Source organism: Bombus vancouverensis, chromosome 8, assembly GCF_051014615.1.
Source record: "Bombus vancouverensis nearcticus chromosome 8, iyBomVanc1_principal, whole genome shotgun sequence".
NCBI lineage: Eukaryota > Metazoa > Arthropoda > Insecta > Hymenoptera > Apidae > Bombus > Bombus vancouverensis.
The window spans coordinates 6,015,483-6,035,132 of NC_134918.1; the positions used below are offsets into that span (position 1 = coordinate 6,015,483).

Here is a 19,650-nt window from a genome sequence, read left to right on the forward strand (position 1 = left end):
CAACAACTCATTAACTAACGTGTCGTTTCAATAAACGCGGTTCAAATGCAATCTGTACCGTGTATTGTTCTATTCATTATGATGTTCAATATCGAAATCCAGGGAATGTGGGTAATTAATTGAACAATTAGGTTCAATAGATCCCGAAGATTACGGTAATGTTCAATATTTTAATAATTCCTAGTCCTTTCTTTCTTTTTACGATTTTCCTCATCGCTTCTTTTTATTTATGTCGTTGTTGTATAATACATTGCATAATTATTGCGACTAAAAGAATATTTTGTTTTATATTTCATCAGAACAATAGACGATGGGATAGGAGTTAACGAAGGATTGAAATTTCTAAGAGAAAGAAATATAATAATAATTATTATTACCAGCATCCTTAAAAAATACTACTTCCCCTAAATGGTTGAATGGGAGATTCTCCAAACAGCGGATTTTTAATTAGCTTCCGTCAAGTTTGTTTTTCCTTCAAGACGCTAAATATATTCCGTGTACAATACAGCTGCTCGACGACCTCAGTTACTCTTTTAGAAATGGAGTACTCTCGCTGTTTGTCGAGCAAGCCTAGCTTTCGCGGTTAGAGAACTTATCTCTCTATTCTATCCAAATGAATTGTCCTTTTGGAGAATGAGACGGAACCACACTTTGTGCCTGATCCATCGGTCGTTTACGTGATTTAACGATAAAGTTATACAGTTTGAAAAAATTCTTCTGGCAAATTTTTGGTAATTTTTGGTAAATTTTTGAAAAATTTTGATGGAAGCAGTTTTAAGATTCAGTACATTGTCGATCAATCCCACATTACTAAAATCGATTTTATATTTGGTTTCAAAGTTAGATATTTTTCATCCCCTCGAAAATTCTAAAAATACTGCTCCTTACGATATGACGATGTTGAAAATATTAAAATATCGCTCGTCTTTGTAATTATATCTTTGGATCCCATAAAACTTTTCCACGTTATCAGCTTTTTTGAAAAGATTTACATTTAAGAATCGATTTACATGCTGTAACATATGATTGATTGTTATATATTATAAAATATACTACCTGTGCTACACCGTTACCTTCTCACACTTTTGAAACTACTGTGACAAAAATTGCTACATTTTTCAAAATAATAATTATTCTCATAAACGTTATATGATGTAATATAATATAATAATTCTATTCTGGAACGATGTAAATGATTTGTAAAGTATTAAAGTATTTCTTAATTTTCGTTACTATAAAATCGTCATCATTTAACGTACAAATATTAAATAATTATCGATGCAGTAAAACTCGGTTGTCCTTAAATTGTTACGCGGCTGTGTTCTCTCATTTTACCTGCAGTTGGATACTGACAGTTATTAAGAGAGGTATCTGTTTTGTAATTGAAGTCCAACGGTATGCTGCTATGGTCGCGAATCACTTACACAATCTGGAAGTATAATCAATGTACTTGTTGCATAATCGATACGAGCAAGAAGTTTTTTCGTCGGTGCTTGAGAAACGAGGAGTGATTGATCGATGCAGACGTGCACTTAATGGTTTTTTTAAAGCACATTTCCGTGTATCAAGCTAACACGTTCGAAGAACTGTTATACATATTCAGTTCGATAATTCATACTGAATATGCATTACTCGTACTTTGCATAATGTCACTTAATTATAAAGTTATAATTAAAAGATAACATTTTTCAATTGTAGATAGAATAGATAAGAAACGAAATTATTAGAACATAAGGTTTTTGTACTAGTTCTATTTCCAATTATTATTGTAACAGTTTATTGTAGAATATCGCTACATGGTGAAATTCATTTTTAGAAATTAATATTCTTTAATACCGATCTGTGAAAATGAATATAACGATAGTTATGAAATTCGCGTGCATATTGATGCCAAATCTTATGAAAGTATAATACTAGTAGAGGTAGTAGTATCGTTTATTGCAACATTCGTATATTGTTCAATGTTTTCTCCATGGGATATAGTATAGTCTCATAATATTCCCAGAAGTACTTACGTAAAATATAAAATACAAAAACAGGACAATATATTACATCATTCGGACAAATCGTGTAACCGTGCTTCCTGTTCAGTTGCTCTTCCTTACCTTTTTCCGTGCTTTGCCTTTTTACTTTCTTTTCTTCCTAAAATTTCCTTTGGAGATTTGTTTCTCCTATATTTGAACGTACTCGCAAAATCTTATGAAAATATAAAACATTTCTATCTTCAGGATAGTTCTTGTTTTTGAAATATAAGTTATGTACGAAAAATTGTTCTAAATCACGACTAATTGAAATAGTAATATCTATTATACAACAATCATTTTGATTGATTTACTTCTGCGTAAAATGTGTTTAATGATCACACGTACAGATACAACATTTTTTGATATTTATATATATATAACACAAATCCATAATTCCGTGTCTTGACATTGGTAATCGAATAGGTGATAAAATATATAGACGATAAATATTATAATTTGCGCTCTTGAAAATGATTTTAAAATTAAACATCGTGTCTTTTAGAATGTAACAAAAAGCAAATATACTGTATAATATTTTTCTGAAGTATAAATTTCCAATAATAATTTCAATTTAGTAATTAAATAAAATTGAATACACAAAACGTGCATAACAATTTTTTCCCTTTTTAAATTACGTTCGCTATGTTGGAAATGTATGCCCCTAGAATACATCGTTTCACGATTTATTGCGAAATTCCGTGCAAGCTACTCTAACTCTGTTGCGCGGATATAATTTTATTTATTCCTGAAGTTAATCGAAGTCCAGGCAGAAATGAGATTACCCGATAAATCGCGTATTAGACACGAAAGTTGAAGCACTAAAATCGCTCACGCGAAACGAACTGGTAAATTTATGCCTTGCACTTCTCTGGTTCATTGGACTCAAAGCTTGATCACGAGAACCGCCTGTTGGATATCAAACTTTCTAGATCGTTTCAACGAGACTGTTAACCAAGTTGTCTTCGAGGATCACCATAGGATTTCTCTTGATGCGCATATGCTTTATGCTTTTTCCAAGTTACATACCACGAAACGAGTCCTTTTCAAGTGTACCTAATCCATTTCCGCGTTCTACTTCATTTGATCTTATAGAATATATTTTTAGGCATAGAAGAAATTTTTAAATCTTAAAATATAAATTACTTAAAAATATTAAAGAATAAAACGTACTAAGAATAAAAAAATGGGTCATTAGAAATATTAAAGTTACCCCTTTTTGCTACTTTTTTTAGATATACCATTCTTACACTTCAAATTTTATTTATTTTAAACAGAAAACAGAAACACACTAATCTCGCTTGCAAGTGCAAAACTTTCGTATAACCGTAATTGTTAGTCAAACCAATAATTTTTATTAGTCCATTAATACATTAAAATGATCAAACTAAACTAAAACTAAAAAATATTATTTTATCGTCGAAGTACGTACACACACATATGGTTCATCACACATAGGTTTATTCTACTTGATTATCGATATTCACTGTCCGTAGCACGTCACGCATTCTCCAAGATGAAATACTCAACAAGAGAGCAACTAAACAACCAGTTTTCAGCTAAAAGTTATGTAAATATTCTAGTGCTACGTTATTCAATCACTCTTTTCATTTATATCATAAGCTGACAATATTTTAGGATTATAAAATGCAAGTAAAATACAGATAAAATACAAGAATTATAGAACACATTTCCCTCCATCTGCTTTTCTTGCAGATCTTGATCCAATTTCTATTTTTATTGCATAGAGAACATTTTCGTTTCTTCTGTATGTACAAGAGATCTAAAACAAGAGATCTGCTTTAAAGCCAAGACTACAAATACTACAGTCTGAAGTGACATTTTCACTTTTTCTCAAATCCATGTCTTAGATAAACCTAGAAACTAAGCTAAGGAACTTTGTGAAATTACCTTCTTTATCTGCTTTGGGAAATAACAATCCATTTTTTGTCATATATATAAACGTGGTAAAATATTTCACAGGACAATAAAAATAAATATAATAAAATTACAGGCAAATTATTCACAAGAATCTCTTTTTCGTTAATTACGTTAAGTTTTCTGTTAAATATTTCCGAAGAGAGAAAAATCTAATTTAAAATATATTTAAAAAATGTTTAATGTTTATTTTATTCAAAATTCCATCGTAAAGTATCATTCTACTGATCGGTGTCGAACCCGACAATCAGAATTACTTTAGAATATGTATACATCGTGCAATCAGAAAACAGATACATTACATTCGCAATGACGTGTGATGGGAAAACATGATGGAAGACCGTTATTCAACAGAATGATCGAGTAAATATTTGCATGGCATATGAAGCTTCGTTAAATTTCTGTATACACGGTAAACGTGAAATTATTATTCACAGATACAGGATATATTCAAAGATTTATTCTTTTTTTTCGCGTTGTAAGAATCGTCTTGTAAGTGATAATAGAACTGTACATATTTAAAAGAAAACGACCTAATGGAAATTCCGACGACTTCTTTCGTTTGCAAATATGTTCGTAAAGATGCTTTTTCAAATCCACAAGGGATTTTGAGCTATTCGTACATTTAAATAAGAAACAATTGGCTTCGATTTGCATACACGAGTCTGACGAATCAAGCTAGACGGATAAAATTAAATGGATCTGTCCATAGCTCCAAAGTTAGATAGGAAAACTTATCCTGATCCTGAAGAAACAAGTTCTTAAGGTTGTGCCTGGTACCAAGTTGGAGTTAAGTATATCGACTTCGACGGAATATCGATGGTTACGAATTTCAGTAAATAATCCGTATAACTTATAAACCAATCCTATATTCGTTAATATAAAAGAGAAGAACGAATTAATTGGAGGAAGACAGGATTGTTAAAATTACTTGAGAACTTGCAGAGAATAAATTATCCCTTAAATAAAAACGATGTTCGCAAAACCGAAGTTACGACGTGTCCTCGTATTTTCTACTTTTTAGAAAGAAGTTGGTAATTTCTTACATTTTAGCATACAAGCAAGAAAAATGTTTATGAACAGTTACAACGAATAAACACGCGGAATATTTAGTAGAAAAACGATTGTCCTCTAAAATAATAGTTTCAAATGCTTTTGGAACGTAAAGTACTAATTTTTCGAAATAGAAATTTACAAATTAGTTCCTCGTTACAAAAAGCGTTTGCAAATCGTTCTGTTCCTATGTCCAGATGTGTAGCTACATAAATGTAGGTTACAAGTATAGAATATACTTGCAGAAAATACTACATATATAGCAGTATAACGTACGAATCACGCGTAAGACAAAGTAATTATCGAGATCGATCCTGTAATTTTTTAAAAATCAAGCCGTAACTACGCTACTCTAACGCTAAAGTTTCTAAACATAGAAAAAACAGAGCTCGCAAAACTATTTCCTCTCGAATTAACGTAGCAAATATCCTTTACCCGAAAACCTTATACCGTCTCCCATGATCCCCATTTCCACCTCTTAAATCCAACCTCCTGATCTTCATTAAGAAAACTATCGTTAAAAGAGATCCCCTTCCATTCTCTCGAAACTCATTCACGAAAATTCTGATTTCACCCCGTCCCACATCCTTGACGGCAGCCGCATAGCGTCGAGCGGCGTCCCATCGGCGGCCTTCGGCCGCGAAACCGGAGCTCGATGACGTTAGTCGAGATGCAAGCGCGGCGATGCTCGTTCGCTCGCGACCAACCCCCTGACAGAGGTAGCTGCGACGGTGGTGGTGGCAGCAGCCGGAGCACAACGTGCGTCATTGTCCGGGCCGGCGTGTGTGAACGTACCTTAAAAGCGGCTGAATGGGTGCTGTATTTTCACATAAGAGCCGGGCGCCGCCGGTTAAAGGAGGGGATGCTGGCCTGGTTTCATTGAACCTGCACCGCGTACACCTCGACCGGCCGCAGTCAACCCTCTCGCCCCTCGCGGCGGTGTGTTCGCAGTGCAGGGAGGTCGGTGGTCGGTGGGGTGACCGGGGTGAGGCTATGCATAGCCCGCGACGTCTATATATAGGTCGTGCTTTCTATAAATAGAACTCAGACCGCCCCCACCAAGATACTAGCGACCGAGAGGGAAACGTCATGTACGCGCACGCATACAGTTGAAGATGCACCCGAAAGAGGGGAAATAAAAACCAGGGGAGACAGAGGGTAGGGGTAGCCGAGAGATGGGGAGAAATATGGAGAGAGAGAGAGGGAGAGAAAGTAAAGGGAGAGGCAAGAATAGAAGGAATGGAAGGCGGAAAAAGACAAAAGGTAATATAGAGAGGAAAAAGAAAGGCGGGGGAAAAAAGAAGGCGACGGCGAATTTCCGGTAAAGCGCGATGGCAATTTGCTGGCTAAATGTGTGACGGAGGGTAGCGCTCGTCTTGTTTCATCTCATTTCGTCTCGTTTTCTTTCAGATAGATAGGTAAACGGATAGAAGGAAACGGTCCCGCGAGTCACCACGCTTCGCGACCACGAGAGCCGCTGTAAAACTTTACGGCTAAATATACAGCCATCTCTCGTCCAGCCATTCCTTTTCCATCGGCTCAATCCCTTCCCGACTGCTGCTACTTCGTCGTCGCCTGTGGCCCCGCTACACCTTCTACCATTTTACCTTCCACCACTGCGGATCGACTTGCATGCGACGCAAAATACTTTTTACTTGCTCGCCTGCGTATTAATGGGCCGCCGACTTCTTTCTCTTTCTTTTTTTCTCATTTTCTCCCCTCCTCTTTTTTATCCATCCTTTCTCAACGAACCGCCGCGTCGTTCCGCTCCGAGTATACTCGTTGGCTATTGGGTTTTTAGGCTTCGCTTTGTTTCACACGTGTGTTTTTTTCCGGAGCACTTAGCTGTATCCGCAGCTCCGTTTGAGCTCTCTTTTCGCGTGAATACGCCTCGTTCTTTCAGTGATAATGGACTTCTTGGAAAAGAGCGTACGTGGACCCTTGGACACAGCGAAGGTTGCTCGGGAATTCTGTCGGAGATGATTATGATCTTGCGTGATTATCTTGGGCTGCTTCAAAGGAATTGCTTATCTATTCACGTATTTATTTATGTTTGTCTTTATTTTTTAGAAGTAGCCGGTTATAGTTGCGTGGTTAGAGTTGAAATATTGTCGGGTGATCTTTATACATGTACGTTTGCGAAAGATCGTAATTCTAAATTCGGTATAACAACCTAATTTTTTCTCCTTCCTGCCTCGTGAACCAGTACAGAAAAGAATAATACGGTTATTACATCATTCGAATAAACGGATATTATCATGACTTTCTTAACATATTTCTCGATACAGAGTTCTTGTCGATGACACACTTTCCACGTACTAGAGTTTCTTAAAACATTTTTATCGATTTCCTGATTTTGATGTCACAGCGTAGCTGAAAAAGACTACTTTAATATGACATAGACAAATAGAAGGAGAACAACGTGTTATATCAAAGACATAATTGTCAACTGATTGTGTCTTGAATTAGAAATTATCCTAGTACAAAAAGCAAGAAGTATTTATAATTTATCATAAATGTGGTTCGTCTTTTCTTTCGTCGTCTTTACTCGTTCCGAAGGATTTTAAAATCAAAGTCCAAAAATACAATTGTCGAATAATTTCACACAAAAATGGATCGCGTGTCAGTCAATTCATTAATTACCATCAATGGCTGGTCGCTAAATCGACGTTCAAGGTATCAAAGCGGCGAGTTCGAAAAACGCGGTGGACTCGGTATTTTCATCGTCATGGCGGTCTAATTTCAACACGCGTCACATATTCGTATTAAACGATCCGCCATGAATTCGCCACTCGCGTACGAGATTGACCCCGAAATCGTTTCCAAATCTACTCGCGCATCCTAACCACCTAATCCATTTTTTCTTCCTTCTTTTACTCCATCATCGACTCGCATTAACGAATATCGTGGTCGATAATGCATGTAATTGGCTGGTTCGGTGAGTTTCGATTTCACGAAGAACGCGAGGAATGTTGATTGCACGGTGTTGCGCGAAGAAACCAATTAATCCGCGAAGATACGACTATGCGATCGTTCGAATACGAATTTCGGTATTTTCCACATCGAGCCGCCTCGTCGTGTCAAGTAATTGAATCTCAAGCAATAAGTGCAGGGATTCGCAGACGAACTCGCCAAAGAATCAAGTTCATTAGCGAATAGAAAACACAATACCAGGCAAATTTCCAAGCTACGATTTCGATAAATACCGATTGTTGAGACATTGTCGAGGAACAGAGCAGTAAATAAGAACTACTGGCAATTCGATTGCTATATAGGTTTCAATGGGAAAAGTTGAATCAAGATTAGTTACAAAATTGTAGGCAAGATTTTAATGTTGGAACAATATAGCATTGAAGTAGGTACTAATAAAAACTTATAGTTCCCTTACTATGCATCATTCGAGAACGTTGATTCTGGATAACTTACGAAATTGTGAATAACTGAAATAATAATTAATTGTGGAATAATGTAGCATTCGTGTTACGAGTGAATTTAGATTTCTGTTACTAGATATCATTAACAAACTAGATAATTTGTAATAAGTAAGAATAATTATCGATAAGATAATATAATATTCGAGTTCTCGTTTATTAGAGCTATAGAAAAATTGTTATAATTTTCCAAAGCTTAGAGTTCGATTGTTAGGTATCGTTCAAAAAATTTGATCGTATATCATTCATAACATTGTTGAAAAACGATTGTGGTAAAACAATGTATCGTAGTAGTGAAACCGTAAGACCGCTTCTATTATACTATAAATAGTTGATAAAAAAAGAATTTTTCTCACAGGCTAAAATAAAGTTTGATTCTGAAAGGGTCAAGTATAACATAAATCACATTTTACCGTATACAGGATGTCTCAGAGTGTTTCTACAATCAGAGAACAGTGGACAATAGGAATGAAATTTCCTCGCTTGTGACAGTTGAGACTTCGATTTCGAGAAAATTGAGTTTGAAAATCCGTCTAGTACGTGTGCACTCGCAACTGAACGCATTGGGGTTGTCGACGAAGTGTCGACGACTCGTATTTCAAACTCGATTTTCACAAAAACGAGACCACAAATGGAAAAATTTGATTCTACACCTTCGATTTGTCTTTACCTATAGAATAACCTCTTATTACGTTATATCACTTTTATTCGCCAGTTAGTCAAATGCACGTGTACTCGACGACTTTTCGAATTTAATTTTCTCGATAATGAAGCCTCAAACGATAAAATTTTATTCTACGTCTTTGATTTATCTTTGTTCATAGAATAACCCAATTACTTCAGACTCATTCAATCTGGATAGTCAAATGCACGTGGCTGGTCAAATATTTCAGTTGATTTTTTCCAAGAAGAAATCTCAGACGAATAATCTTTATCTTTTTTTTTCTTATTTATTTTGTGCGTAGAATAACTTGTAGACTATTGTATCATTTATTCTGAAGCATCTTGTATGTACACGATATATACATATGTACTTATGTAGTGGATTTTTAGGCAAGACAATTTTATTTTATATTTTCGGTTGAATTTCTCTGGCAGAACGATTTTTCTTTACTGACAGAAGAATTAATGAAAAATTCTGTGCATTGTCGACCGAACAAATAGATCATTGAAATAAAGATAGACAATGAGCGGTAGACAGACGATAGAAACTGGCAAATCAATCGGAATTACAAGAAATTTATCTAATTTATGCAAGTCAGCTTCAATACTTAGACACGCGTAAAACGAATGGTTTAAACGATTTACAAAAACGAATAGAAACAGAAATTGTAACAGTTTAATATAAGCCGACAATTTCTCAAAATCACATAATTACGCTGTTATCTAAATAACAGACTTTTATTGAAATAGACTGGACATATCCAATCGATGTTTTGTTACAAATTGAAATAGATATATCCGTACATGTCTACAATTTTTGTAACACAACCCCGAAGTATTTCAAATGTGCTGCGTACGATTTTCAATCACCGATTATACTTCTATACGTATAATTCTATATAATTGTATGTAAATACACGTGATTTATTATTCAAAATTTTGCGAGAAAATTGTGATTAAAATGCTTCATCAATTCGCTTATCTAAATATTTTATGCTAATTTACGTATCTGAAATAATTATACATCAACGATCAAGGATTGTAAAAATTGTATATCATTTGATAAAGGTAAATAATTAATTAGTTACAATTGGAAAATTAATCGAAAATATATTTCTATAGTACATTCCTTTATCTATAATATGCGTGTTTTTTATTTAACCAAATATGTTTCATACGAAAAATAGTACGTTACCTTTTTGTAAAGTTTTGGACGATACGCATTATATTTAGCTCCTTGTTATTTCCGCGTTATACATATTAAACTCATCTATAAGTTTTAATACTTTTTCAATTTAGAAGCATTCATTAACTGAAGAAATTTTCAAACGCATTACTTTTTGAATTAGTTTCTGCCTTATGCTGATTTATTTAATTAGCGATATTTATCAGAGATAAAGAAGACAGATCATTATGAGTTACCATTAATTGACGAGAATTGCTATACGAACAGCTGAGATTAATCGTTACCAATTAGCGGAACGCGAATTTGTGTTCCACAACGACTCTTAAAACAAAAGTGTACTTTCAGTTTAATTGAACAAGAGTCTCCTCCGGGGATCTGAATTTTTAATTAAAGCCTGATTAAAACAAAACACTTTCATACCGTATAACTTTGTCGTTTTAATCATTACAGATTGCTAGAGTTATACATTACCTAAGGTTTTCGTTAAAAGAATTTTTTCTCGCGTACAAACTTACGTTAGTGACCATCGTTGACGAAAATATTAGTGATCGGTAGATAGTAGATGATCTTACCTGAAACAGAAAGGAGATCATTTTTTAAATAATTCAATGCAAAATCATTGTTTTTATAATTCAAATAATAATTGTATAATTAACGTACTAACAAGGCATTCAATTTTCCAGGAGATACAATAGCAGATATATCTTTTAATATTCATCATATTTTTTATGTTCAACCGACGTTGTACAAATTAACGTAGGACATCAAACGACGAAATAAAATAATTCAATGTCTTCAACTGATCTGCAAAGTAATTACAGAGATCGCAACCTCAAGATTCAATCCTCTAATGTAAGTATTGTCTTAGAATATGCTAAAGAGCTGTATCTTGAAAACAAAATTGAAATTTTAATAGCAACGAGGATCACAATATGCCGAAACAATTATAGAAGTAAAATTCCAAAATTCAAACTAGAGATTTGCAAATATCTCGCGATTAAAATTCTACCCTCCGGTAAATGGTACCACCTTAAAATATCCTACAAAAATTTATCCTCAAATCAAGGTGAAAATTATTTCTAAGAAATACGATGAAAAGAAAACGAGAAGAAATAGAAATTGGATTTAATTCATCCTTGAGAAATTACATTTTCTCCGTGACATGTAATCGTTCGTAGGTGTTAGAAGTTACCAAAGTTGTTTAGCGGAGCGTGGCCCGTATGAGAGGGAAGTATTGGGAAAAAGTAACCTTGGGCTTGCTTCGGAATCGATTTTCAATTTTCTCGCGTTGCAAGTAAGTTCTTTTGTAAAGAACCGACGACACCGGTAATTTGTTACTGGCGTTCGATCGTGATGATGCCATCAAAATGCTCCCTCTTCGTCATTCTTCCTATTATTTACCATACTCTGAACAGTCTTCAAGTTTGAGGCTAATCTGTGGCGAACGTCATTCTTTAGCACGTGAATTTTCTTTCAGCTAATACGATTTTCGTAGGAAGCGAGCGAACGATTTACACGATGGACAGATCTTTCGACTTTTTTCCTGGTGTGTATCGATCAAACGTATTTTTATTTTAGATTTCCTTATTTTGAGTTCAACATCTATTAAGGAGGCACGCGTAACTTGAGCGAGTTACACTATGTTACAAAGGAAAAATCCATATTTCAACTTGTACGTATCTATCATATTTCCGATACATGTAAATTTAATTTTCATTAATTAACTTCATCCATAATCGACTTCAAACGTTAATAGATACATGGGATATTAGGAGCCATTAATTCACGTACGTATATTCAAATACGTGAACGATACACATACCTAATCGTATTTTAATTTATTTACTTTATACGATACGATTATTTAATTGAGTAATATGTAGAACAAATTTTTAGGTTACACATAGCATTAAGAAATTGCAGCTTTAATTTCCCTTGATAAATTTTAATGGATTACTGTTATGTTTGTATCCAATAATATCAATAATATCGAATGTGTATTTTGCTCTCTATATTTGCTCTCTCTATACGTATATTGCATCCTTTTAAGATTAAAATAACGCCATTTATGGATAAACAGTGAAGTAGTAAGTGAAAGTAACATAAACATGACATTATTCGTTTAATTAATTCATTTAAGAATCTTAATATGTTAAAATAATAGTTTCTTTATTAACTTCTATTATACAAACCAGAGAGAAAGAAATTGCTGTAATTTAAAGTAAAACACTTTTTCGGCACAAAAAGTACTGTAAATAATAGAAATAAAATTTTTGGACCTAGATAGGGTAAAGAATAATAACGAAAAGAGTATTTCATAAAATTTAAAAAATTCACAAAAGAATTCCTTGGTTAAATACCTATACTGCCTATACATCCTCTAAATACGTGTCATAACAATATTTTACTTTGAATACTTCGGATATTTCAGCATATTATGTACATTCGTTGCATTTTTACGAATTTAAATATTCTTCCAGATATATTAACATCTATAATCTCGCTTATTGCAGATTCGAAACTTTCTACCTCTATCCATATAATTAACATTCATACGATTTCATCCACCAAATTCATAATACCAGCACGGAACTCTCAATTCGCCAATTCTCCATACACTTCGCAACTTCAAAGCTACTGTTCTATAAATTTATCGTAGGAAGTCTAGGAATATCTCTGAAAGCATTTCTAACGAGCATCACTAAAAGCATCTCCCAGCTGGATCGATATTTCCGTTAAGGATTCTGATTTCATCTCACTTCGACTCGGTACCTACACTGGAACTCGCAAAAGTATTTGTATATACGTACCATTGAAAAACGTTGTGTCCACATTTGTATGGTTTGTATAAAACATTTTGACTCGACCATCGCATTATTATATTCGTAAAGTTTGAAACAAATATGGCAATATATATAGAAACTACGAGATATTAAGCTCAGGTGCATACTTCGACGAGGTCACAAAAATATTGTATTGTATTCAAAAGAGTCAATTATTCAATGGACCATATTTGACATCTATTATACGCCTAAGATGACTATTCATACTGTATATGTCAAAATGAAATTTCAAAATAAACTTATAACGCTCATAATATATCCATAAGTGGCTGTGTTACGAGTACTTGAACGCTTTTGTCAGCCACTATATATCTTTGCAAGAAATTTTAGTCATATACCTGCAATTGTTCGAATACTTTCGTGAGTGCCTACATATGTACCTGGGTGTTTTATGTTTCAAAAAGTTCGCAACAAAATAATTCGGCGAAACTGAACATGGGACGATGCGTCTCATCTCGACGACGAAAGAATAGTGGAGAGCCGTGAATAACATCGGTAGTCCAAACTGTACTTTTATCGGCACTCGACCCGAAAATATCTGCTCTCGAATATATCGACTGGCTCCGCCTGTATCCCAACATTTAACGTATTGATCAACGAAGAAGCAATAAATAGAGGCACCGCGGGGCAAGCCGTGAGCCTGATTAAACTTCACTCTCCACTAATGCTTTATAAATAGGCGATGCTTTTTTTTCTTCTCTCTCTTTTACTCTATTTTTCTCGCTATGTATCTCACTTCCTCTGTTCTGCTCTTCTTCTGCGCGGTCACGGAGACGAACGATGTCACCGTAGTGCCTCGATTTATTGCTAGACTCGTTCGTTGATTAAGTTCCCCTCTTAGGAATTTAATATTTTTTATTTAATTGCACTGTCGATCGTGTTCTAATCAATTTTTCATTTACGTTGGTTAGAGCATTTGACTTGGCTAATTCTTAAGTATGTGAAATAAATTGTGAAGTATATTTAAAATATATTCGGATGAATATTGTTATACGTATTTGCAAGATTTCTGTAAAATTCTGATTATTTTTCAATTAAAGATTTTCTGACATATACCGTTTTTCCTTCGTACTACTTTGCAATTAGGTTCTACATTGAAATAATTGATGAAGTAGAAGCTAGAGAATCTGTTACGTTAAACTACACAAAATGTGGTAGGTCGTATATTTCGTTCTAGTATCACGTTCCTGTACTATCATGATTTATTAATATTATAGACATAGTTATAATCTGGTAAATGCAAGTATCACTATATTGTACACTTTGCTTGATTGGAAAGTTGTGTGTTGGTCAACGGTGAATGTGTTCAGAGATGATAGATAGGGGAGTAAGGAGATGTTGCATGATTTTATTGATTTTGGAAGCAGCATTTGCCATTCCACATTTTATACTGTAATAGTCATTTAAGATACTTCATCGATCACGGTAGAATATCTTTTCCTACTCTTCCGGCTTCTACGTATATATATGAATTATTAAATACTTCTTCAGAATTTTACTGAAAATGTTATTTATAGTTCAAGCTGGTATTTCATTCACTTTAGAAATAGAAGTCTTGGATGTCTTTAATTTAGAATTCTAGTTTTAATTATATTCGTTATGTCATTCTACAAGATGTTTCGTTATAAAATGACCCATTGACCACATGACCAATTTATCAATATAAATCAACCAGTACTTGTTTCTTATTCTATTACATTGTTTATTCTTCTATTACAATTAGAAGCCCAAGCTGCTCGATAAATATTTCATCTAACCTAAAATTCCTTTTTTTTTTTTTTACATTTTGACATTTGACATTTTCACATTAATTATAATAGTTAGGTCATATACGAGATTGTAAATGAGGCTTGAAAGGTTTAGAATCCATTTTTAAGCGCGTGAGAATAAATCGGTTAATTGATTGCTAATAATACTTTCCCCCTTTTCTATGTACAAAATAATATTAATATTTCGGAAATGTCCCAGTATTCAAATCTATATATGTATGTAGAATATTAAAGGTATTTTAAAAATGGAAATAGAGATGTACGTTTAGAACATTTTTAATTCTGCTGTACAAGCGCATATATTTTTGAAAATGTTTTGATTCATTATTCGACTCTTGCTGCGAGATTTCGTGAAATCCATGCATGTCGAACGACGCTCTATCTCGAAATACGACAAACGCGAAAACATTCACCGCCTGGGTTAATAATTCCAGTTTGCTATTACGCCAGTAGAGAAATTTTAACCTAACAAGAGAAACGATGTGCCCGAAAGTTTGAAATTCACGAAATCATGGATATAGAAGGTATGTGTGGCAGAAACTGAAAATGGATCTGAGAGATTTGCTCCCGCTATTAATTTCGATTTTCTTCAAAATTGAATAATATTGAAAGAAATAAATTATTATTATAGATAAATTATTCTACAATTGCTCTTAAACAATTTGAAATTCAAACAAATATCCAGAAATAAATTATTCTCAATTAAAGCGAAATTTTATTTTTCGATATATTAATTGTTTTAAATTAAAAAGCTTCAATATGTAAATATGAAAATTACAATTATAATTGAAAAATTCCTATTTTATAACTTGCGTGTGTATACGTGTATCGTAAAAGTATGGACCGATCGGTAATTGTAATTTAATATACAAAATTGTGTACGCGTATGTTGGTACAAGTGGCTCTCATTAGTCAACTGTCAATCACATTATTATTAATATCCTCTTCTTTCGCAACAAGCGATTTGTGATGAATAATTAATAAACAATCTCGTTAATCAAGAAGTTTGTTTAGCTCATCGATTCATTTATGCATAATATTTACATAGAAAGTTTTTCCTACCGTTTTTACAACCGCCAGCTTCGCCTGACAATGAATGATCGTAACCCCTCGTTGAACGTTAAGAAGTTGTTATAAGTCGAATACAATACAAAATTCAGCTCATTAACGATTCTTTGTCTCAGATACGCTCTCACTGACAAACCGATTGATTTTCATTCTTCTATAAACTAATTTTCTTTAAAGATACTCGATATAGCAAAAAAAAGTACGCGACATGGTTAACATAGGAATTGCTCAGAATTTACACTAACCAACTGTATTGAAAAATAGAGGAAAGTAATAAAACATTACTTTTTAAAATTCATCTTTGAATCTAAGATTGCTTATCTGTTTATAATATACATATATGCTTATGCAAGTAAGCCATATCTTTTTAAAGAGATTAAGCGTTAATCACGTACCAAAATCATGTACAAAATACTGTTATTCGTAATTCCCAATTAAATGCTTTAAACTGGATCAATTTTAAGAAACGAAGGAATTCATTGTTACGTGAGCTTTATCCCACGCTTTTCAAACAATCGACAGTTCTCAGGCTGTTCGAAGTCATCAGTAATAATTTTCCCTGTCGGCCGTTTCCCGTTTTCGGTTCTATCGGCGCGCGGAACTCCGAAAATACCTAGATTAACGGGAAGCCGAAACCGGATAGACGCGCTACCGTCGATAACTGTTTCGCATTTTAATTGAATCGTTCTTTATCGGCTCACGTGCACAAAAGAACGACGCGACAGTAGAAAAAAAGAGGGAGAATTTCGTTCGATGATATACTCCAGAATGTGAGAGTATGATGCATGAAATTGAATTACATCAATATCGCATTCCTAAAAATAATGACATTAACGGACACCCGAAAAATTCCAACTAAACAGTCTAATTCCAACTACGATTACGTAAGTATTCGATTTGAAAAAATATCGAAATCGTCGTCTCCAATTTCTAACATCCACGACACAAGCATCCGATCCAAAGTAAAATATCAAATTCGAGTCGAATTCATCGTGCCTAATTTCCAACGTCAATCACAAAGTATGCCATGTCAAAAAATATATCAAATTGTCGTTCAAGTCAAATCCATCGTGTGTAATTGTCAACCTCGACTAGGTAAGTATCTCGTCTGAAAAAATATCTAAATCGTCGCTCAAGTCGCTAATCATCGTGCCTAATTTCCAACTCTAAAAACCACATCCAATCTTGAAGAATACCCGAATCGTGTCAACTCCTCTCTTCTAACAGCGACAAATATCAAACGATGTACAGGATGATTTTCAAAAAAGGGACTTTCATGACCAACGATGTGCACGTTGCAATCCAGAAACTGACGTAGGAAACGTCGAATGTTAATAGCTGAATGCACGTTTCAGTAGTTGTGCTAATTTTTTCACCAAGCGAACAAGCTTTCGATGGAGCGACAGAGGCGTGCAACGAGGCTTGGTTAAAAGTCGAGCTCTCGTCAACCGGGTTCTCCGCCGCCCCTCGAGCCAGCTATATAAACTTGCAAATGTCACGAGAGAGTCGATACATCTTTCTCGTCTTTTTATCCCGCCTTCGGCGTGGCCTGTGAATAGGCTGTTCGCAGGGGCGTAGGTCGGATCGATCGCCGAGTAAAAGTGAAAGGACGTCCCACGGGCGGCAGCCGTTGGGGTTTGTGAAATCGTGCATCGAGGAAAGAGAACTCGTCCGGGTGTATAATCGAGATTTCCCTGCGAGATCCCGCGTGGTCTTTCGTTTTTCGTTCGATCTTCCGGGACGTCGAACGGCAAGTTTTTCCCTCCTTTCATTTTTGTCTGCTGTGTACACGTGCTTGTTGCTGACGAGGATATGCGTGCTAAAATGGTCCCCGAGAGATTGTAGAAATAGATGTTTTTAAAATGATAGGTTGTTCACCCTCGATTGGTATCTTTATAGGTGATAAACTAGATCGTGGATGTTTATGTAAATTTGATGTTTTTTGGGTTGATAAGCAAAGAAACGGAATCTATGCAGAGATTTCTCTCATTTAGTAAATATCGTAACGAGTGCTGTAGTTTGGGTAATTTATGTATTTTCATATATTTCTGTATGCTGTGTATATTGTACGTTTAAATTTTTCATTAATGCGTAAAATATTGCATACGTATATAGAATATTACAATATGCACATAAAAATCTGTAATTCAGTGATTACGATACTATAGGTTTAATTCTTCAAATGATTTATTTAGTTGCGGGATATTTAATTATTTCTTCTTTATCTCTTTTAATTTTATTTCTTTTTTTGCTATATGGTAAATGGCAGTAATCTTTGCCGTATAAATAAATTTCTGTAATAACAGATTCGCGAATATGCTGCTCTGTGGCGATAAATTTGAATCTAACGATAAATATAACATGTTCCTGAGAAGGTTAAAGTCATTACTTCGCTACTTGTTTCCAAGGCAAGAAACATTTTATGCAGTTATTCAGAAGAATGCTTTCCGCTTGCAATATCGTCTCGCTTTGTCATTTATGGCGTTCTGCAATTTTGATTTTACAAGCTGAGGAAAGTCACAATGAACGAGATCCGGTACATAGGATTTTGTCATGAGACAAACACTGATTTATAGATTAAACTTTCTGCGAAATGCTTTAAAGTTTCGTTATTCCTTAATAAATAGGAAAAGATAGATGGTGAAATAAAAATTAAAGATATACGATGTATTATTTTTTGATGACACGATGAAGTTATTGTTTTAATGATTCAATACTACCAACTGGTTACATTGTACGGAAAATACGATTATAAGAAAATATAATTCATTTGAGGCAATTTTTAGCCCAACTGTTTCCAACGATACATTTCCAGTATAACAAACGTTCGGTGATTAACCTGCTTTATTTTCGCATAAATAGCGCGTTTGATGAAGTAAGTCAACTACGTGCAGCGAAGTTATTCAGTTAAGCCGAGGTCATTCGTTCGTACGCGTGCGAAAATGTCATTATGTTGGCCATAAAAATTACAGGTAAATCTTGCGATTTTGCGTAGTAATATGCAATTTATGGAAAATATATTTAAATACACATTGATTATTTAAATAAAGAATTTCGATAGATTCGAACACTTTTTTGATAATATTGTTCTACTAATATAAGCTAGTCAATTTTAACAGTAAAATTATATTACATTTGAGGATGAAAAAATTAAGCTAGTAGAAAATGAAATTAATTTTAATAATCTCTTCTTAACTACTTAATTTGTTCGCCATTATTAAAGAGGATTTATTATTGAAATAACAGAGCTGTCTTTGGTATAAAAATATTTTTTTTCATCCTGTCTTATCCGGATTTAATTTTACATTTCTCTATAAAGAATAAGTCCCTAAAGAGTTAAAAACTTTTATTCGTAAACCCATCTTGGTGTTATATGTTAAATCTTCATCTTATTCTCCTTTTATTAGGGAATCGCATATACTGTATAATAATACAGCGAAGTTTCGCAAGATTAAGGAAATAGTCATAGCGGTAGAGAAGTTTCAAAGATATTAAGCATCGCACTTAATAACTTCAAGTAGATAACATTTATACGGTGTAAAAATGTTTGATTGTCCACTTGGCTACTATTCTAACATTTACCTCTGCAATCAGCTGATACACATGTTTGTCTTCAATTACCTATTCCAGTATTAATCAGTCAAAGGCACCTTACCGCACATATTCAGATGACTCAAT

At 34.0% G+C, this 19,650-nt stretch overlaps 1 protein-coding gene across 1 annotated transcript in view; it reads right to left on the reverse strand.

Moving 5' to 3' along the window:
* The window catches only part of Task6 (TWIK-related acid-sensitive K[+] channel 6), a 156,008-nt gene that overhangs the window by 57,128 nt on the left and 79,230 nt on the right, over window positions 1–19,650 (reverse strand). The window lies entirely within an intron of this gene.